At 38.8% G+C, this 22,971-nt stretch overlaps 1 protein-coding gene across 1 annotated transcript in view; it reads left to right on the forward strand.

Moving 5' to 3' along the window:
• The first annotated feature begins 449 nt into the window (after positions 1 to 449).
• LOC105232207 (uncharacterized) overlaps positions 450 to 22,971 on the forward strand; it is a 226,128-nt gene continuing 203,606 nt past the window's right edge. Inside the window, exon 1 of the mRNA XM_049454205.1 lies at positions 450 to 681. The gene's annotated coding sequence lies outside the window, so the exon portion shown is untranslated. The remainder of the gene's footprint in view (positions 682 to 22,971) is intronic.

Genomic DNA, 22,971 nt, shown 5'->3' on the forward strand with positions numbered 1-22,971 from the left:
CTGCAGAGCATATGAGATTTTAGCTTTATTACCTCTGACTAATTGCCGGTTCTGCGACTTGGAGTATCATACTCCAGAATACCTAATAATGGTTCCCCAGCAATCTGTAGACGCAGGACTAAGGCCCTTGGACCCATGTTTCTATCCTCAATAGCACTTAGCAGCATTTGCTGAGGCTAGTTGAGCCGTTGTGAGTTAGGAGAGGGCACAATAGACCCTAGGTCGCGGTGCAACCCTCATTTATTTATCTAATCTGCCTGTGACTATGTCAGTTAATATATTTTACCCACACAAATATTTTATTATAAATTATAATATTATTAAAATACTATTAAATATTTTCTTTTTATTTTTCCTCAGTTCGTCGAACTACGCAGACTACTTCCATACAAACTTCTCAAAATCTATCAAGCTCCGGCACCCACACCTCATCTCCGGAGCCATATTTTATATTCGTACATTACACAATACAAACTGACATTTGTTTGAGTTTTTGTAATTCGACCAGGAGTCCTCTGCTGCTGCTGCTCCGCTTCGTTGTTTATGGAAACAGCTGACGACTCTCAGCAAACAACAATACATCAAGCGCACACAAAATAAATATGAAGAAGAAGTATTTGTTATTGCACACAAGTAGAGCCGCAATAGTGGATAAATAGTGGATCCAGCTTATAGTTATACGTAAGTAAATATTTAGTACCCACTTACATGTGACTGCAGAAATATGTTGATAAAAGTTAAGCGTAGAGTATTTACCATTTGCACTTGGCAAATAAAGCTGAAACTGTTCGCCACGAAGTTTTTAAGGGCAAAAAATAAGAAGTATACAATAGGGAATGTGGAAGAGAGGTGGAATGCTTAAAAATTACCAAAAAATTATATTGTGTCTTTATATAAGCGACAATACCGCTGTGCCAAAGAACACTGTTTAATGATGGATTGAAGCAGGAATTTCAATTAGCCACAGTTTATGTCATTTCAGCTTTCATGCCACTTTTTCGGAATGTGGTGTTCTATAAGTATATATTTAGCCGAGTGTCTCTATTTTTGAGAGCCCTCGGATGTATTTTGAAATAAGAAGAGTCCAAATAATTAGATGTATTTTCCACATAGCATATAACTCGCAAGTTAGGCTTCGAAGCCTGTTTTAGTGGTAGTGCCTTGAATGAAGGATTCTAAAAGGCAATAATGTTTTGATCTCGCGCTTATCGGCTTTGAGCTGAGAGTAGAAATTCGACGGGTAAGATTAGATTATGTTAGGTTCAATGGCTGATTGCCAAGATAAAGATCGCACTTGGATTACTATATACAGTCCAATGAAAATCTGCTTAGACGTTGTATTTCTAGTTGCACCGGGTTATCTTAAACTGTAAACCCACAGCTGTTTAAGCCATAATCTCACACAGGCAGGACACTCAGGAATACTTGCGACATCTTTTTCCAAAAGAGCTCATCAGTGACATTGGGTAAAACTCGCAAACTTACCGCGTGAACACTGATACTAAAATGACCATTTAGAAACCCTTTAACTAGGAAAAAGCTGGAGCTCCGTCCGTCCCTTTCCATTGGGAGCGGGTCTGGCATCCATAATAGTATTATCCCGAAGCGTCATGGTTACAACAAACTGATTAAGCTTCACTAGCTTAAACTGATTCTCCAAAACTATATGTATGTATTAGTTGAAGATCTCAGTTGAAGAAACACTTTTCAGTTCTAATAAAATGGTTGCAACGTATTACTTCAGCTACCGCAACGAGACCATGATTGGTTAGATCTCTGAATTTTTTTTCTAGGAGTTTCATTCGAAAGATGAGGTCTTTAAGTACACGTATTTCGGGAGATGAAATTAAATTAGTAAAGGAGCTTAGTCCAAGGAACACTTCACCTCGGCTATCTCAAGGAAACCACGACTATTTGGTAGTTCGGTTTTCTATATTTCTCTTTCATAAGCTGAAATTGAATATGACTTTGATTCAACCTGTTGTTTTTGTAACGGATACCTAATCCCCGTTAAGATGGTAAGGATTAGCTAATTTGTCGTCGACATGAGACGGTAGACCCAAGAAACCTGCTATTTCGACCAGGTCGGACCAAAGGGGGTAGACGTAGCCAGTGTCTTGCTGCGACTCATTGCACGCAGGACATATGTTGGATATGTCGGGGTCTGTTCTGGATAAGTAGGAGTTTAAGGTAGTAGTCTGGTAACTTATGCCTATTTTAATGACTTCTTTAATACCGACAAGAACTATAAGTGTGTAGCCCGTGCAGCCAGTTAAAATTCGAAAGCAATTGGTTCAGTAGAAAAAAGTTAGGACCCGGCCGACCAGAAAAAAAATGTTTTGACAAAAACGAGTTTAAAGTTCAACAACTCCGAGAGAGAGGACTACGAGGCGCTGTAAGAAACTTGTTATAATTCCCGAAATATTTTGAATTTCTGTCTGAAAAGACATTGGACTTTCAAATTAAGCAAAAAAAAAATCAGATTTTTTGAACTCAAGTTACCAGACCAGACTGAAAGGGAGTCGGTGAAGGTGTTTATGACTCCACTGTGAATGGCGGTCAGTGCTTGTTGGAAATTAGTATTATTTGATGTCGTCGACGTACTTGAGGAATGACCTCTTGATGCTTCTTCTGCACCAAGCAGGTGACTACAGGGATGATTTCTGCGAAAGTACCCCAGCAGGAACTGCTTGGAGAGGAGTTCACTATGCTCCTTAACTGGAAGCATAAAGAGGCTCACAATGAAGGTTGTCAATAGAAGACATCAAGAGACATCCTGTTGTAGTCCAGGGTCCAGTGTTCTGACAAGTCTAGAGCTTCCTCCTCTGCGTTTCTTGCATCGCTCTTTGGAGTTGAATACTTTTGATATGCTTTAAAATTATCAAATCTCCTCAACCCTACTGGAAACGGATGTGAAGTGCAACATCCTCTACTCTCTTGACTTTATATTGGAAAATCTCTTCCTTCCTTCGCTCTTTAACGCATTTCCAGCAATTCCCAACTTACTTAAAATCATTTCCGTGTAAATATATCAAATATGTTTAAACCATTTTCTCCAGTTATCGCATGCAATTGATTTATTGATCTACCATTTTGAATGCTACAAAAGTTGAAATAACTTTCCCTTATCAACTGCCATAAATTCAATTGATTTTTATGTGTCACGTAAAGCAAGTGCATTGCGAACTGCGAATTTTCGCCTCAAAGCACCCACACGCCATATTGCTACATACTGCACTGCCGCTCAGCGCCCAGACACGCTAAACTCATTGCTGGTCTTGCAGGCAGCGAGCTTTATTGCTTCATACCATTTAAACTGTCAGCTCAACATCGGCTTATTGTTGTTGTTTTGCGCGCTCATAACTTAAGCATAACTGAGCAGAAATGCATCAGAAATTCCATTCGACTAATACCGTTCACTTTGTTCCCCTCGGTTGAGCTCGCACTACTGTTACTGCTGCTGCTCCAGAGTCGTCTGTCTTGGTGCCATTACTAGTTGGTAGCTTTTGTTGTTGTGAACTTACATAAGTCTAACATTGTGTGCGTGCTGGTATAACATTTTCGATACGGCTGTCAAGTTTGGGTCTTAGCAACTGTGTGCGCTGCAACTCGCTGCTCCAATGGGGGATTTATTCATGTCAGCGACTCCCGATGGCAGTTGCATGCTGTTCGAACATTGCTTGCATATTTTGTTGGCGTCGATGTTTAGCGTTTGACCTTATAGGAAATATATGTTAGTTGGGCGTAGTGAACCAAGAATAGATTACGGTCTTAACGTGAGTAAATTTGAGTTTCTAATCACTACTACTGAAGATTGAACATGGTTTAGGCCATTCAGTTTTGGGACCTTCCAAATCGCTTTACTTAAAGTGAGAGACTTCTAATTTCACTTTACTTTTCCATCGTCCAATTTTCGAATCCGCCAAATCAATCAGGCTTTCTTTAAAGAGAAGGATCCTTAATCCGGTTTTAGGCTTTTTTTCCATTATGTGTAGCTTGTAGCTGATTTTCTTCGTTCCAAAGTCCCCCTCAACTTTTTTTACATAAGCCCGCTGCTTATGTTCAGTCGCCTTGTCTTTATGATTTGTTGAAGAAATGTATATAACTCACGATAAACCTTTTTATTTTTACTTCAAAGTCGATGAGCGGGTTAAGAAGGACACTCTGTCCTCAATTTAATCCGATTGGAGTGATCAGCTCAGCAGGTAGTGCTCAATAACTAAAACTTTTGCGGCTCCGGTATCCTCCCGGCTTAGACTGAACCCTAAGAGGTCCTCCGAACTACTGGATCTTAAAGTCAAACTGGCCATAATTAAAGGCGTTCTGAGTTGACTCGTCAAAAAAAAGGCTAATGAAAAAAGTACCGCTACTTGAATCACCCGTTACTTTACCTAAAATTTACAACCCGTGTAAAGGCGGTTCTAAAAACTGTACTTATAATATACACTTGCTGAATTGAAAATATTGACTCCATCGTTGATTCAAAGTATAGGCTTAAGAGTATTTGAAATTATTCTAGACACACACCAGGGCTACATAACCTCTAATTTCTATATAGGCAAACATATTCTATTTAACCTCAATTTGAAGGGCTTATTTGTGCACAACCAAAAGTTTGGACAGATTGGATATATTATTAGTACAATTCATGATATCTCACTAGTTTTAGAGTGAGCTTGTAGTAAGGTTAACCACTCTAACCAACCTTTAAAACTATCGAAGTCGCACACCTATGCTACTTAATCGCTAATTTCTCTTGTGTAGTCAAGTCTCAAACCCGTTCAATTTAGTGTAGTCAAGTCTCACACCCGTTCAATTTAATTTAACCTCACTTAATGACTTATTCTCACAGAACGCTAAATTATAGTTGGTTTTTTTCTAATACAACAACTTAACGAAAGTTTTTTGTTATAAAATATTTTAATTAAATTTTATAAATTTTCCAATGCGGTTGCCCAAACTTCTCACATGTTACTACTGGCAATGTATTTGACAACTGCAAATGTATGTTCGTGTCATTTTCTATTCCGGGTTTCAGTTTTTAATTTTGTTTTTATTTTTGAATTTTTTGTTTTGTTTTACTTTCGTTTTTTTTTCCAAATTTATTCTTTTTGCTAAAACTTCGACTGCAACCCTGACTATTGTTACGGTTATTTGCAGCATGCAATTGTCATTCCAGTTTCAATTTCAGTTCAACTTCAGTGGCAAGTATTTATTGTAGTTTTGTATGACGTACACATATTTATGCGCCTGTATGTGTGCGTGCGTTTATTTATTTAGTGGTATCAAGTTGTGCCAGTTGAACGTAGAAAAATTCCCAACTACTTTAGTACGCATTTAACTCGAAGTGAGCTTATTGTCTCAACGCTCGAAGCCAGTGTCATGCCAACACCGAAGCAATGTGGGGGAAATATTTCGGTGCAGTACAATATGAGCGCTAGTGGCATACATAGTAAGCGAGTTGGAGCCACAAAGAAAACAACAAAAAATAAAATTGTGAAACAAAAAAGTTTTTAAAAAATACGGAAGCCAGCACATATATTGAGACATATGGACTGGACCAGCGCAGCAAGGACTCGCCGTCTATTATGTATGAAGTATAGTATTCTGCTGTCATATGCCGCTTGGGACTTGGTCACTGCTAAGCTGATATTTAACTACAGTCTGACAAGTACACTTATGGCATTCCTGTTTTTGAACGGGGCAATTATAGAAAAGAAGAATTCACTCTCTTGTATTGGAGACCGTGTAGACACTGCTTGCTGAATTTTTCGCATGCTGCATGTATGTAATCGGTAGTCCCACTTGCCGCAACATATTGTGATATTAATTTTAAATTTTTCGTTGTTGTTGCCAACAATGTCAACTTATGGTGAATGCAATGGAGGTGAACGTCGAGGTTAGAGTTTCGTACATTATATTATCGACTCTTTAAACACCAATCACTGATGCGTTCGTTAGTACAAGTTAGTATTAGTATATTTGTACCGAATTCCATAGAAAGATCTTCTTACAACAGTCAAAAATTTAGCTCCTACTACTTCCGAAAGTCGCTCATCGCAGAGACTTCTAAATTCACTCGTCGAAACCCAGTGCGGTCCTTAAGTTTTAAGCATGTAGTCAGGTAAACAGTCTAAATCAGAGACACCTGGTTTCTGTTGCTTATAATATAACCCCTACGATCCGGTAGCTAACGCAAAGGCCTCCTCCAAAAAAATGAAGATATGCATATGATTTTTTGTATCTTGAGATTGAGTAAGTCACAGCAAGATGGCACTGCTTTCAATTAAGTGGTTCAAAAGCTGCCTTCGTCTCCAAACCAATAGGTCTGGCTGTTTAGAGAGAAGGACTTGTTAGAGCCAAAGAAATGAAATTGGTAGCTCAGATTGACCAAAAAATACTGAATTTTTATGAAAGAAGAGTTTTCGGAGGCCAAATAACTAAATGTGTTAATCGTTGTAGGCAATTTTACGAAATGAGTATTCGTCTCGAAAACTGTTATCTACGAAAAATATTGAGAGAACAAAAGAAATGAAATGCATTGTACTAAAAATACTAAAATTTTCAGGAATCTACAGTTTGTAAAAGTCAATCACTTTGCAGTTGGATTAGTATTCTGCACCGAAAAGTCCAATGTAGTAGCACTTCCAGATAAGATTCAGTCATTTCTGATAGACTTTCAAACCTAAATAAGGCTTTAGGAACTGATTAGCCGCACCTCCAGTAAACCTATTGACCTTTGTCTAGTTAGAACTTCTACAATTGCGGTGAGATTGACTTTGCTACGAGCCAGCGGTTAGCAAGACCTCTTACGATTCACTCTAAGACAGGATAATCTCGCAGTCGCGCAAGTTCAGTATGTTGACCAGCGCTTGCTGAACTTATGGGAGGTGCAAACGGATGAAATGATCCATCAGGCCAACAAACCCGTGGACGTTAAGTCCACCTGGTTTTTCCACAGGAGTGGAGGTCTTCCTCTTTTTCTGCTTCCCTCGGCGGCTACTTCGTCGAATACTTTCAGAGCTGGAGTGTTTGCCTCCATTCCGATGACGTGACCTAGCCAGCCTAGACACTGTCTCTTAATTCGTTGAACTCTGCCTTGCCCTCGTTCATACCAGACTCATTTCCTTCGTTTCTTTGACCAAACTGGAGAAAGCAAAACTAACGGCACAGTTGTTATGGCCTATGATATCGATGTCTTTGGCATACGCCAACAGTTGTACACCCTTCACATATTTACTTCAGTCATTAATCCAGTATTAAATTATTTCAGTATTTTTCACTTTAAATAAAAGCATTTTGACTAATTTTCGCTTAAAGCCATAAGTAGCTGAGCTCGCCCTTGTCAAAGCATGTTAATCTATTTATCCACATCATAAACAGCCTACTAGCATGCCAGACACGTTTCGATACCGACAAAAACAAACACGTGCGCACACACACATACACACATGCGCATGAGACATTTGAGCTGAATCTATTTCAGTGTCGATTAATAAGCTCCAATTTGCCAGAGCTTATAAACAGCAATATATAGGATTGCATGTATGTAAATACTTGCGGCAATAACATGGCATATCAGTATATTTTCTACTTTGATTGCAGCTGAAATTTTGAAAAGGCTTTTTAATGAAATCCCGTCTAGACGAATGCGTCGAAAGCTCTGAGAATGGCACATAAAAATATTCAGTAGATACATATTTATATATTCATATTCATGTCTACGGAAATATTTTTTACACGTGCGTAGGAAACCAAGTGCGTGGGCGTGTGTGTGTGCTCACACTCAAATCATTATCAAGGCCAAACAAATTAGCCGTCAGTTAATGGCCCAATGCTTAATGACGCATCAGTGTCAGCAGGCGAACCAATGTAGGCGGGAGATAATATTTTATTGTACTAAAATATATGAGAATTATGCAAAAATATGTGGGAGTGTGTTAACTTTATAGAGTGGTGACATTGAACTGGCGCTGCTTTAAGCTTTAGGGTACACCAAAGTGCCACACGTGCCTTCCCTTCAAACTGGTCGATCCGAAACTAAAGGATCGTTTTGAGTTTGCGATGATCACAAATTTAGTTTTCTTAGCTAAATACTCCAAAAATTAGAAATGACTGTATATCCAACCAACTGAGTATCTAGCACTCCCAAGAACAGTTCTTATGAGTCGTGATGCCGGTTTGTCTAAGGGTGTTTTAATCGGTCTTTGCCTCAATACCAACGCCTTAAGGCTTACCCCTTCGTTGGAGTAAACATCGAAATATTTCCAAACTTTTCTGTCACTAGAGAAAGGATTTCTGTGTGTCCATTCGCGGTAGGTTGAACCGAACAAAGTTTAACTTAATCCAGCGTCACAGCTTGACGAGAAGGTGTATTCAATGTTAATAACGGGTGATTTTTTTGAGGTTAGGATTTTCATGCATTAGTATTTGACAGATCACGTGGGATTTCAGACATGGTGTCAAAGAGAAAGATGCTCAGTATGCTTTGACATTTCATCATGAATAGACTTACTAACGAGCAACGCTTGCAAATCATTGAATTTTATTACCAAAATCAGTGTTCGGTTCGAAATGTGAAAATCCGCTTTTTTATCGACAAATTTTGTTCAGCGATGAGGCTCATTTCTGGTTGAATGGCTACGTAAATAAGCAAAATTGCCGCATTTGGGGTGAAGAGCAACCAGAAGCCGTTCAAGAACTGCCCATGCATCCCGAAAAATGCACTGTTTCGTGTGGTTTGTACGCTGGTGGAATCATTGGACCGTATTTTTTCAAAGATGCTGTTGGACGCAACGTTACGGTGAATGGCGATCGCTATCGTTCGATGCTAACAAACTTTTTATTGCCAAAAATGGAAGAACTGAACTTGGTTGACATGTGGTTTCAACAAGATGGCGCTACATGCCACACAGCTCGCGATTCTATGGCCATTTTGAGGGAAAACTTCGGACAACAATTCATCTCAAGAAATGGACCCGTAAGTTGGCCACCAAGATCATGCGATTTAACGCCTTTAGACTATTTTTTGTGGGGCTACGTCAAGTCTAAAGTCTACAGAAATAAGCCAGCAACTATTCCAGCTTTGGAAGACAACATTTCCGAAGAAATTCGGGCTATTCCGGCCGAAATGCTCGAAAAAGTTGCCCAAAATTGGACTTTCCGAATGGACCACCTAAGACGCAGCCGCGGTCAACATTTAAATGAAATTATCTTCAAAAAGTAAATGTCATGAACCAATCTAACGTTTCAAATAAAGAACCGATGAGATTTTGCAAATTTTATGCGTTTTTTTTTTAAAAAAAGTTATCAAGCTCTTAAAAAATCACCCTTTATGTTAAGCACTCCAATATTGGACTCTGAGTTGCTGTATCTTTTTGTAATACTCTCTCAATGTTCTTAAAGCGGTCAGTCGTTCAACTCCTAGAAGTGTATTCTATTTGCTTATTATACACCAGAGGCGCGTTGGCTTCAAAAATGTCGATTTGAGTGGATACGTTGGGAGCTTAGCTCTTTTCTACATGAGATTCTTTGGCGTGATCTAGAATGTTATGTCTTTCCGTTGTACATTTTTCTCCACAAGTCACTTCGCCGCTTCTTAATTTACTTTCAAGAGTTAATACAAAGCTAGAAGTTGCTATCAGGTTCAGCTAAGAGAATCAGTTAGCTGGTACATCCTTAAAAGTTGGCTTCTTAAGTTTTATCACTTTTCTTTTTAAAGTCCTTTTATTGAGCATGTCAGCGTCAGATAGAGATTGAAGCTTTCATGACTTAACCAGCTTAATTTGTTTTCAGATCAAAATGGGAATAGATCTCCGAAAGTACACTTCTTAGCCGGATAGAACCCGGGTCGATTCCGGTAACGTAGAACCAGCTGTTCTGGGAATTGCTTAATATGTCTTCTTTATTTTCTCTTGCGGAGACGTTAACATCTTCCTTTTAGACACCGTATAAACGATTTTCTGTTAAAGTCAATAATCCGAGTTGCCGAAACGATAGTATCGCCAAAGTATCAACCCAACTGGTCATCCATTTTTCCTCTCACATCGTTCACTCTCACTATGCAATCATATTTTACGGTCACTTCGAGCTCTTAATCTTTTTGAAGGTTATTTGAACCATCCACCACTCTTCGTAATCACACAACATTTGCAGATTTCACCAAAAATCGTGTTACATCATTAGGAACTGACGAGCCAATGACGTTCTTTAAATTAAAATGTTCGTCACTGCCCTCGAACTCAACTTTCACTTACTCACCATCATTAATGGGACGCTAATTAAAAAGAAATTGGAAATTTGTGAATTCAACTGTGCTCATCACTTACTACTGAGAAAATGAATTCTACAAACACCGTTAATTATTACAATGTCATTATTATTTTGTCATGTCATTATTATTTTCCGCATTTAATAGCGTTCTGCTTAATCATTAATTATCGCGTTGTTGTACTCATTTCAGGAATAGAAACGAATAAAAAGCGTATTGATTTGCACTCTGTAAATTTGTATTTGCGTAGATTTCCCAAAAGACATTAGAGACAGTCAAAGAAGATAACTGGAAATGGCGACGAACTGTAGATAAAGTGCCGCAGCTCGAAAGGCGAAGCTCATTTTGGTCTTTTTCAGCTCCCTTCTATCTCTTCTATCTATTTCGAGTGCTGTTTGATTGTGCTGTTCGTAGAACGTTCGATTTCCAGGTTCTAATGAGGCCTGTTCTCTTTTCTTGAACCCTTATCACCCATTATTGTTCGTTAGAGCCCACCCTCTAGTATGAGTAGTGCTATTTCAAGTGCTTATACTACGAGTATAGTTCCAATTCTCTTCCTTTTCTCCTTATTGCTTTGATTTTGTTGTTAGCAAGAAGGGTCTGTAATGAAGATATCCATTTTGTTTCTATATTTTGATCTTCCAGCCAATTTCTAGTTATAGGGTTTCTAAAAGCAAGTTCCCCATCATTTATTCCGTCATTTATTACTCAGCTTAAGTTCTTTTCAGTTACCAATTTCGTCAAAAAGGTTCCGCAAATCATTACATAGTTAAGTCGACTTGAAAAGATTACAAGGCAAAGACAAGTTCAACTCGACGAATTTGATTGACCTCCACAATCAATTTATATCTAATCCAAACTGGACAGCCATCATATTAAGAAATTCTTAGCCATACATATATCTTCATGGTTTCTAGTTTTTGACACATATAATTCTCTAATCTTTTTCTGCTCCTTCTGTAGTTTGAAATTGATCCAGTACCTTCATTCTATTATACACCAGAGGCCTGATGGCTTCAAAATTGTCGATTTGAGCGGTTAGGGTGATAGCTTATCTCTCTTCTGTATATGATTCTTTGCCGTTATCAAGAATTTCTTGTCCTTCTGTAAGGAAAGTGGTTGATCGAGCTCGGGCCCCACAGCATTACCACTTGGCGACCATTCCCACGACAGTCGGGTCTACGTAACCGGAACGGACTCGGATTTTTTATTCGGTTAAGGACTGTCAACTCGGGGGAATTCTGCCGCTATAACAACAATAACCACTTGGCGGACCGTTCACAAGTCCTGAATAGCTGTCCCGATGGAATACCTAACCATGAGGGATAGGCAGTAAAGAGACTAGGGACGTGGAAGCCGTTAAAATCAATTGCTAAGCTCAACCGAGGTCACAAACGGCGGGACGCATATTAGTTCTAAATAACAAATAAGCAGTCACCGAGAAATAAGCACAGTCGAAAGATTCATACGCGCTTCGGTTTATTCAAATCCATGATCACTAATACGAGATTTCCTTCCAAGTTCCTTTGATTAGCGAAGTTTGTCTCTATTTCTCCAAATTGTCTAAGAGACGTGATACTTCAAACTCTTTCGGGTTGTGCGCAACCGATTCGCAAGCTGTATTGTACGAAACTTGAGCTTAGCTGACTTAAATTAATGTGATTTGAATCTTTATTTTTGAACTCAAGTTTTTAGAGTGCTTCTGGGAAGTTTCAAGCTCCGACGTACTTGGTTTTCCTTCATAGAATCAGTACCTTTAAACTATTTGTGGTGTTATAGGATAGGGCCAGGGTTCCAACCTGGCTAGCTTAAATGATCTGCTGTTTTCGAAGCAGTCGGTTTTACAGAAATAGATTTTACAATTTCAACAAAATTTCAGTGCGCTGTTGAACATTCGAGTCAATTCTCGCCAACCCTTACAAATATGTTTGCTGGGAGACATCAAAAGCGGCAAGAAACCCACGATAGAACCATCACCAAGCAGTACAGAAAAATGCAGGCAAAAAGGCAGCGTATAGATAGCGCAATAAACAACAACACGAACTATAAGAAACCAATAAAAAGAATGAAAGACAATGCAACAGCTATAAATTACGCGGCCTGGCGCCCTCTGTCGACAAATGCATGTGCCGTGCGCAGCTGTTTGTTTGTTATTTGTTGTTTGTTGCTTTGCAGCTGCTGCTCACCGCTTCACGTCGCTGCACGCTGTTTACAAAACACTTTCGAATTGAAGGATTAAACAAGCTTTGCTTTCTTACTGCCTGCCGGCCGCCTGCCTGGCAGCTCGAGTGCGCTTGATATGCAGATGCCTTGACTGAAAAGGTGCCGTAGTGGCATGCTTGTTATTTGCTGTTGTTGTTGTTGTCGTACGCTTGAATAACAAATGCGCAAATAAAGTGCGATAATTTGTGAAACTTTTTCCCCCCCATAGTTTAGCAAATTTACAACAATGTTGCTAAATGAAAGTAGAAAATAAATGCAAAACTAGTTTGGAAGTCGGCATTAAATGGAGACATTCGCTTCGTTGTCCACGCCGACGTGAAATGTTAAATACTTTGGCTTATTTTATTACGAAATGAGTTTTATTTAAATGAGCTAACAACTCGACACTTGAAAGAATCCGAAAGTAGCTACCGCTACAAAGTCTTCAGCCTTCGATTTGAAGAGTTTTCTGTAATGTTGTTGTTGTTGTTTTAACGAATAGATTCAGATTAGTTGTCATCGAGGTCTTCCAATGGGAGTCCAAGCGTAACTCTCGAATATCGCGGCTTGACTTCAAATACACCATTTACAGAGAGGGAGTCAAATGTTTAGGGGTCCACTGTGAATGGCGGTTAGTGCATGTCTGAAGGTAGTTGCGTTCGAAGTCTGTCGGCGTAATGTCTAATGTCGTTGATGCTTCTTGAAGCAGGCTCCACTTCAAGCAGATTACTGCAGGAATGTTTTCTACGAAACGATCCCATCAGAAATTGCTTGAAAAGGAGCTCATTATGCTCCTTAATTGGAAGCATGCGGGCCTCACTCTGTTGATGTTCGATATGATACATTAAGAGGCATATCATATTTGTGGAAATCTAACCTCGTTTAGATCGGTAGGTTTTAGTTTCTGTTATGTTTTTTCGTAGCAGTCGGAATTTTTTTTTAGAAGGTTGAGATCCAAGCCTATTATTGCACATATTTCCTAGAAAAGTAAAGTACTGTATAAGGTGTTGTACGAAGCAAAGAAGCCATTTAATATTAGAAAAAAATCAGACACGGTGGAACTCGTAGACCTATTGGGACTTACATATGATGGGCATCCAAAACTTCAAGCCTGATAAAACAAAGCTACAACCGTACTGAGTGAAAATGAAAGCTTAAAAGTCTTTAGAGCTCAGCCAAGCTCATTTGCGGAATGAATCTTTTCTTCTTCCTTCAGTTTCTGAGGTCGATCTTCATTCGAAGACGTGCGAAGGAACTTCCAACTTGTGAAAGCTCGTTATCAGCTACTTGGCAGGGTATCAGTGAGTCTCCGAAGTGCTTCTCTCAAAAATTTGGAAACACCAATTTAAATATCAGATTACTAAACTTTAACTTCTTAAGTCGAAAAGATCCCATCAGGAATCGGGAGATTGTTGTGCTTGACTTTGGCAAATAAATTCGAACTTCATTAGTACATCATTGGAGTCGTCGAAAAGGAATCAGAGGAGCTTAGCGCTCTACGTGTTTGAATAATGCATTTCTTTCCATCTCCACCTCATTTAATAGTCTGTAAACCCCGGGAACGGTTTCTTTTGAAGTACTACATAAAATAGAGGCATATTGAACATAACCTTTATTTTCACATTCTTTCCACTCGTCTCACGTATCCGTTCAACTGACGATTCAGCAGGCATATGCTCATAAATGCAATTGGCTTTGTGCGTCAATTAGCTCTACAAGAATTAGAAACCCATTCAAAGTATTCAAAGACCATAAAAAACTGAGCACACAAAAGAGGTTGTCTGAAAGTTAAAAGGGAAAGGCCTCTTGACAAGCTCATCTCAATTATTCTGCTCCTTCAATTATGCGAAATGCCTACGCATACGAAACAGAACACAGACTACGTGGAAGCGAAGAAAAGATTGCACAAAGTCATGCTTAAAGCCTTTAATACAAGAGTACAAGCGATATCTGAATGGATATGTGTACATGTAGACCCGAGGAATTCAAATGAAATTGTTTGCCTAAGCGCAGAGCAAGTGCTTACTGCCAATAAGCGAGAAGGGTAAACACACGAAGCGGGCAAACAAGTACCAATAGAACGAAGCACCAACTAACGATGAAAAAGCAGAAAAAGATGTCACAGAACAGAAGCTAGCTTTTGTAAAAAAAAAAAAATAAAAAAGGGTGTGTGAAGGAAAGGTTACTGCAACAGAAGCGGCGAATGAGAAAGAAAATGTGAAAACAAAAAACTGAAAGTGGTTGACGGTGAAGAGAAGAAAGTAAGGCAAAGCAAAGGCGCACATTAAGCAACAATGCAATTTTGTTGTTGGGTGAGGCTAGCAATAGAGAAGGTCTGCCATATATGAGAGATACATTTGTGTTCGTTTGCTAACCTCAAAAATGCAAAAATGCACACAAGTCATTAGGCAAGAGCTCCAAAGACGATACACAGGGTTCAAAAGGAAGCGAGAGGTCGGTTACGAAGAATGAAGAAATCAATGAAAGGTAGAAATAAGATAAAGGGTGATTTTTTAAGAGCTTGATAACTTTTTTTAAAAAAAAACGCATAAAATTTGCAAAATCTCATCGGTTCTTTATTTGAAACGTTAGATTGGTTCATGACATTTACTTTTTGAAGATAATTTCATTTAAATGTTGACCGCGGCTGCGTCTTAGGTGGTCCATTCGGAAAGTCCAATTTTGGGCAACTTTTTCGAGCATTTCGGCCGGAATAGCCCGAATTTCTTCGGAAATGTTGTCTTCCAAAGCTGGAATAGTTGCTGGCTTATTTCTGTAGACTTTAGACTTGACGTAGCCCCACAAAAAATAGTCTAAAGGCGTTAAATCGCATGATCTTGGTGGCCAACTTACGGGTCCATTTCTTGAGATGAATTGTTGTCCGAAGTTTTCCCTCAAAATGGCCATAGAATCGCGAGCTGTGTGGCATGTAGCGCCATCTTGTTGAAACCACATGTCAACCAAGTTCAGTTCTTCCATTTTTGGCAACAAAAAGTTTGTTAGCATCGAACGATAGCGATCGCCATTCACCGTAACGTTGCGTCCAACAGCATCTTTGAAAAAATACGGTCCAATGATTCCACCAGCGTACAAACCACACCAAACAGTGCATTTTTCGGGATGCATGGGCAGTTCTTGAACGGCTTCTGGTTGCTCTTCACCCCAAATGCGGCAATTTTGCTTATTTACGTAGCCATTCAACCAGAAATGAGCCTCATCGCTGAACAAAATTTGTCGATAAACACATTTCGAACCGAACACTGATTTTGGTAATAAAATTCAATGATTTGCAAGCGTTGCTCGTTAGTAAGTCTATTCATGATGAAATGTCAAAGCATACTGAGCATCTTTCTCTTTGACACCATGTCTGAAATCCCACGTGATCTGTCAAATACTAATGCATGAAAATCCTAACCTCAAAAAAATCACCCGTTATTTGCAGTTGTGCCGTACCGCAGACTCTTCTTACCTTTGTTAAAAAAAACCTTGAAGCAAAACCTTTTGTTTTCTTCAAGAGTGAAGAGATAATCAGGTGTTAGGATCCCAGGCGTTCCAGTCCAGTGTCGTTGACTCCCAACTTTACCCTCAGCACAGCAATGTATGGTTCTGTTTCCATCATCCTGGAAGCCGCCGCAGAGTGGGATAGTTCATCGTACAGCTCATTTCCGGCTATCCTTTTATTCAACGGCACCGAGATCCGGTGTAGACGGTTCCAAACTAATAGATCAGATAGCTTTTAGTGCCGCTTGACTATCGCTGAGTATAGTGATATGCTGGTTGCGATAGTAGCCATGGAGATTGATTTCTGTACCCTGACTTAAAGTGAAGTCTTTTTGAGGAGGGTGGAAAAGAGCTGATTTTCTATGGGTTTCTTGACTATTCTATGGCTTGTTATTGAAGTTATTGAATGTTGGAGTTTTGAAGCTTTCCTTGATATTTCTTTTCCAGTTTTCCTATATAAGTTTTTTTTTGTGATAGGCCGAAGTAGCTCCGTATCAAAGAACACGACATCCGACAGATTAGGCCACCTTACCTTTCGAATGAAAGAATGAATGACTAAGAATGGTCCGCAGCTGCTTTCGTAGTCGTCTAAAATGTGTAGGCTAACACATACCTTATATAACATCACGCCACAGTGCAATTCTGCCAAACATACTCCATTATTTTACTTCCTATAAAATGCCAATATCCTCTTCTTACCTCTGCCGTCTATGCGATAAACTGATTAGAAGCTACTAGGTCAATTGTCTAGTTGGTCACCCAAGAGAAAAACGCACATTGTGTGTCCAGTCAGCTCGGAGGTCAGTCAGCCAGTCACTAACTTACTCAGTGTGGTGTGTCTATTTAGCATCAAAGGCAACAACCAGCATGTGTAGGTGAGCAAGTGAGTGTTGCAGTGAGTCGGTGTGTGAGTAAGTGAGTCTGCGGGTGTATTTGTGGGTCGAGTTGTTAGTCGGAGTATTCACTCAGGTCATTCTAGGCTTGTAACACATTGTGTCGTCTTGCGTGGTGTGGTTGTTGTTGTTGTTTATTTTCTATTTTTTTCTGGTTGCTACATTTTTGAAGTTTTTGTTGTTGCACATATTGTTGCTGTTACTGTATTTTTGTGATTGTTGTATTTTGATTGCTGATATTTTGTTTGTTGTTGTTTATTGTAGTGTGCGTTGGTTTCTTCTTATATTTCCGTATTTGTATTGTTGTATTAATGTTTGTTGTTGCTGTTGTTGCAGTATTTATTGCCTGTTTTGTATTTTCGTATTTGTATTGTTGTTGTCATTATTTTTGGAATTCGTTCTGTTATTGTTGTTGTTGTTCCAATTTTGTTGTTGCTCTTATTGTTATATTTGTTGGCTCCTTCTTGTATGTTCGCATCTGTAGTATTGTTGCTGTAATAATGCTTGTTGTTTTGTTGTTGTTGCAGTAATTTTTATTGTTGCTGTTTTTGTAATTTTTTTTGGCTTTTTGTATTCGTAGTATTTGTAATGTTGTTGTAATAGTATTTTTTGTTGTTGTTGTAGTAATATTTATTGTTGCTGCTTTTGTAATAATTTTTGGCTTCTTGTATTTTCATATTCGTAGCATTTGTAATGTTGTTGTAATAGCATTTTTTTGTTGTTGTTGTAGTAATTTTTGCTATTGCTGTTTTTGTAATATTTTTTGGCTTCTTGTATTTTCGTATTCGCAGTATTTATAATGTTGTTGTAATATTTTGTTGTTGTTGTTGTTGTTGTAATAATTTTTGCTCTTGCTCGTATTGTAATATGTTTTGGCTTCTTTTTGTATTTCAATTGTTGTTGTAATTCTGTTTTTGTTGTTGTAGTATTTTTTTTGTTGGTTGTTTTTTTGTTATACATATCTTTTACCTTTTTTGTTGTTTTCCAGCTGTCATGGTTTTCTTGTTTTTGTTTTTATTGCGTTCCCTTGCTCAGTTATTGTTGTATTTCATGCTTTTTGTTATCATCTTTTACTATTTTTCGTTTCCAAGTTTCCTTGTTGTTGTTGTTATTCTGCTTCCTTTACATGCACTTGTCCAGCCAACCTCAGCCAATTCACTTGGGTCCCAATCAACTCGGTCCATGCAATCAACAGCCTAAAAGCCACCAAGTCCCCATTCACAGGCCTGCCCCGCTGCAAGTCGCCCTCATTCATTTGATCAGTTGTCAGTTGTTTGTGTATGCAGCTGGCATACGTGCAAGGTAAGCAAAAGCACATACGCTTAAATGCATTTGTATATGTGTGTGTGTGTGTGTTTGTAGACACTTGCGCCGGTCATTTTAAGTTACCACATTGTAAACTTGAATCTTTATGGTCTTCTGCCTTGGTCTCCTGAAAGCAAAGCTGCCTAACGGTATGCTATTGCATGTACATATGTGTATGTGTTTGTTGATGCTTTCTACCACATATTTGCATTTTTGTTTGCTCAAAACCTTACGTCTACATGCATGCTTACCTCTACAAAGCTCTCTCACTTTCGCTTCTTCTTCTACGCTTCACTTTTGTTGTTTTTGCTATTCATTTACCAAATCATGCTTCACCTTTTTGCAGTCTCCCCCAGCACCCAAACTCACTCTCTCTCCCGCCGCTTTTTCGTTTTGAAAATAGCGTAGGCTGACTTTAATGGCCTTACAATTTTTCTTCAATGCATTTTTGTTGTTTTGCTGTTTTTGCTATTTTAGGTTGGGTTATTGCTACCAACTAAGTGGTCAACTGGTCAACTGGCTAACTGGTCAAGTGTGCTGACTCGGCAAACTGCCTGCTGCTGCTGCTGCTGTTGCTACTCAATTCATTTCAGCGCGCACGTATCACTTGTCCAATCCTTTGGCATGCTCTTCCCTCTCCTTTACTTCAGCTCGCCTTTACTCTCTACAAGCTTTTGCTTCTAGCATTTGTGCGCCTTTTCCTTGTACACTCTGCTATACTCGTTTGTGTGCGGTATTTCGTTATTGGAAAAAAAGGATTTTATGTCACTTTAGGGAATTAGATTTCACAATCTTGCTTTCCGGCTCATTCTCTTTCTATCTCTCTCTGACTCTCTCTCTGTATCGTACAATTGCTGCCTCAGATTTTGTTTGTCAATTCGATTTTGATTTTTGTATGCCGACAAGCAATGACAGCTAAGCCGCCGTTGGCGTTGAGGCGATGAAGCAATCAAATGTGTAGTTTTTGTTAGCCTCTCTTTGCCCTACACACTGTTGTACTAAGTGTGTGTTATTTGGTTGAGAAATTCTATCTCGTATCAAATTACTTTGACTTTTTTCACTTTTCAGCTAAATTCGTTTTTAAACGACTGCTTCTTAAATGATTTCTTTCAATGTTCCCCTCTTTCTATTTTTTTGACTTTAACTTTCTTTCTCTCTCAATTAATGCAACTTTTTTTGTTTTTATGTTTCTGCTCTTACGGTTCTTCTCTTTATTCAAAATGTCTTTAAAATATAATTTAAAAAAAAGCAAGAAAAAAATTACCCACCGAGCTACAACTGAACGTTCTATATGTAAATTCTGCTGCAGCCAGTAGTCATCCAGCCGATTTTGCTACGCAATTTTCGGCGAAAAGGTCTGTAGCTGGCAGGCAGAGCCGCCGGTTTAGTTCCCGTTATGCCCAGCGCAGCGAGGCTTTGAAACCCTTTCCATTGGCTTCCGGTAGGTGGTCTTCCGTACGCCTTTCTACCATACTACTACGCCCTAGAGAAGAATAAATCTTAGAATATCTGTGTAACACCAGTGCATGGGAGAGGACAGGGAGCCCATATTGTGTGGAGCATCTGCCTACACGCATAGAAAGCACGGATAGCTCTTCTCACTCTCTCTTCCATGCTGTGTTTCCACAGCAGTTTTGTGACCAAGACTATCCCAAGGTACTTGGTGCGGTCCTTGAAAGAGATTTGTGTCCCATTTATCGAAAGAAATCTCCATAGAGGAGTTTTGTACTTTCTTGTGAACATGAGCAGATCTGTTTTCTTCGGGTTCAACCCTAGACCCGCTTCCGATGCCCAATTCTGAAAAGTATTGAGAGTAGTTGTCATAATACCGCTAATGATCAGTCAACACCTACCCGTTATTTAGATGGCAAATATTTTCCTTACAGCATTATCTACGCTATCAAATTCCATGAGGACAGTAATCCCAAAGACTCTCAGCTTATTAAGTTTGTTAAAGAAATAACCATTTAACCCTTTTTTAACTCAAGTGTCGGTCTCCAACGGTCAAGACATTCCCACATGCCTTTGCAAGCATGTTGACTGCGGAATATAGAAGAAGCTCAGTTGCTGCTCTTCCTCTGTCTTACAGCGTTGTGGTGTGAGGACTTAATTTACGCCGAGATTTCGTGCCTTTCATGTTTGAAGAGGGTAGGGAAAAGGGTTCATAACCAATATTATGTAAAAATATGTATGAGATTACACTTTGAGTGTCTAAAAAACAAAAATATTTAGCCCATCATATCTGACAGCTAACATATTTCGGTTAATATATACCAGAAGCACTCACAGCACTACCAAGGATGATTAAATTAAATTACTAACTAAATAAGTAGCCATTTCTTTCAAGTCCAGCGAATGAATAATTCAACAGACTTACTTCGTATATGCATTTTTGCCGGTATAAAATTGGCTATTTGGAGATATCAAGTGATTTGCAATGCCAAAAATTGCGTATAAGCTTGAAATAAGTGTCTTAAACGTTGTGCGCCTAAAAGTATAATATATGCACATATTTATGCGCTACTATTTGAGCAGCTTATTAATATTACACACGCAACAGCAGCAGCTAATGAATAAACTACAAACTAGATTACAAATCCATAAAGCGAAGACAATACAGCGTAGGTCACAATGCATACTTTTAGGCGTTTTGACTACAAGCAAGCTTTAACATACATACATGTGCAAAATGAGTTATATATGTATACACATGTGATTGTAGGACTATTTCTACACACACACATAGACTTTACTGACCACTATACTTGCTCTTACTGGACCGAGCTCTTGTAGCCATCAGCTACTTACGCATACTCAATTTATGCGTCGCCAGTGAAAGTGAAAATAAAATTTACGACTCAAATCATATGAAATGTGCTAAGTAGTTAGGCGCTTAAGCGCCGGCTTACTGAAAAGGCTAGCAAATTTATTATAACCCTCATGTACATATGTTAGTTCGTTGTTCGTGTGGCTTTGTAGTATTTGTTATTTTTGTTTTGCTAAATGCGTAAATGATGAAAGTTTTCACATTTAACATTACTTTTGTGGCTTGTTAAGTGTCATTGGCTTCTTGCACATAAACTAGAATTATTGTCTCGCTTGTTGCGCCTAAGTGTATGCTTACTTTTGTTCAACCAAAGAAAAACGCTTATCACTCAGCGTTTCAGCGAAGTTTCGTACAAAGTAACAGCAAATTAACTTTCTTCGTTGATTTATTAACACTTTTCCCCCGCACAGCTCCCCACTTTTCTTTGACTCACGCCTGAAAGCATGCTTTATTTATAGCCATTACTGCGCGTATACGCTGCTGCTTTTCATGGCGTATTTGCTTAATTATGCGTAAAGTATTGAAAACGTAAATCAATAACAATTTTATGCTCATATAAACATGCCGAAAGGGGGCGCTGAAATATATATATTTATATATACTCTCACATTATATACAAGACTTGACTCTTTGCTCACTTTACCCTTAGCAACGTCTTCTCTTCCTTCCTGCTGACAATCTGCAAGCTATATTTATATAGTTTTCTACCGAAAATTCTTGTTGCCTTTGCCCTTTTGATATTTCCCTCTTTACAGTGCGTTTGTTTGCTCAATTTTCATCGCTTTCGCCAACTTCGTCGCTCACTCTCCTACCTGCCAGACCAGAAATTTATGCTTCAATGCGCCTTAACAATTTTCGAAATAATTTCAAATTAACCGGCAACACAAATTATTAGTAGTTCGTTTGCGCCAAGCCGATTCGGTTCAATGGCTGCACTTGTAGTGCTGTTATGCGCTGATATTTCCTAGAAGATAGCTTTGAATTGATTTAAGGAAGCTTTAAAGTTTAATTAAATTTAAACTTAAACATTTTCAGCTTATATTCGGAAGCAGCATATTTAGTGTTTCATAATTAGCTTCTGGAGTGTTTCCTCAAACCTTGCCAATGGCTGAGCACTCATTGAAGTGAAGCGTGAAAGACTGTGGCTCTTCAACCCCACTATGGGCTTAGCCTTAGTCTAAGATACTAAGGCATAACTAAAGTCTTACCGTTGAAAATACGTTTGCAATATTTCGGCGCTACATCACTAAGTTTTCTCTTGAATTATTTTTTTGACCATATGTAGAGGTTTTCGCGAAAACTCAGGCTAAAGTTAATTAATCATCGTTTCTTGAAGCTCTATAAAAGTATAAAAATACTACGTGTGATCTGAAGAAAGATGGAAGATAGAATAAATGGAGATGGCCTATTGTAATCACACTAAAGAAAGGCTGGACAAATTAGCGGATCTATTCCACGGAAACACATAATATTTCTCCATATCTAAGTCCGGAAAATTCATAAACGTTTTATTTAGACTAAAATAATTATAGAGAAGAAGCAGAATCTCACGCTATTTTCAACAAACTCCTATACTTCAAGCCGAACTTATTAGCTTTTGATAGTGCTTATGCCATTATTAGAACATACGGATGAGCTAACCTTGTGCCTTTCGAAATTTAGAGATAATGCAAAGGCATTTTTCTCATTACCTTTTCCTTCTTCTTGCTTATTGGCGTAGACACCGCTCACGTGGTTATAGCCGAGTTTACAACAGCGCGCCAGATGGAGATTCAATGTGTAGGCTGCTTTTTCTCCACCTTGTCTTTCCAACTTAGTGGAGGTCTTTCTCTTCCTTTGCTTCCCACGGCGGGTACTGCGCAAATACTCTCAGAACTGGTGTGTTTTCATTCATTCGGACGACATGTCTTACTCAGCATAGTCGTTGCTTCTCACCAGAGGCTGTTTTCTTCTTTTCATTGGGGGAATTTTTT

The sequence above is a fragment of the Bactrocera dorsalis genome, chromosome 4 (assembly GCF_023373825.1).
Source record: "Bactrocera dorsalis isolate Fly_Bdor chromosome 4, ASM2337382v1, whole genome shotgun sequence".
In the NCBI taxonomy this organism is placed as follows: domain Eukaryota; kingdom Metazoa; phylum Arthropoda; class Insecta; order Diptera; family Tephritidae; genus Bactrocera; species Bactrocera dorsalis.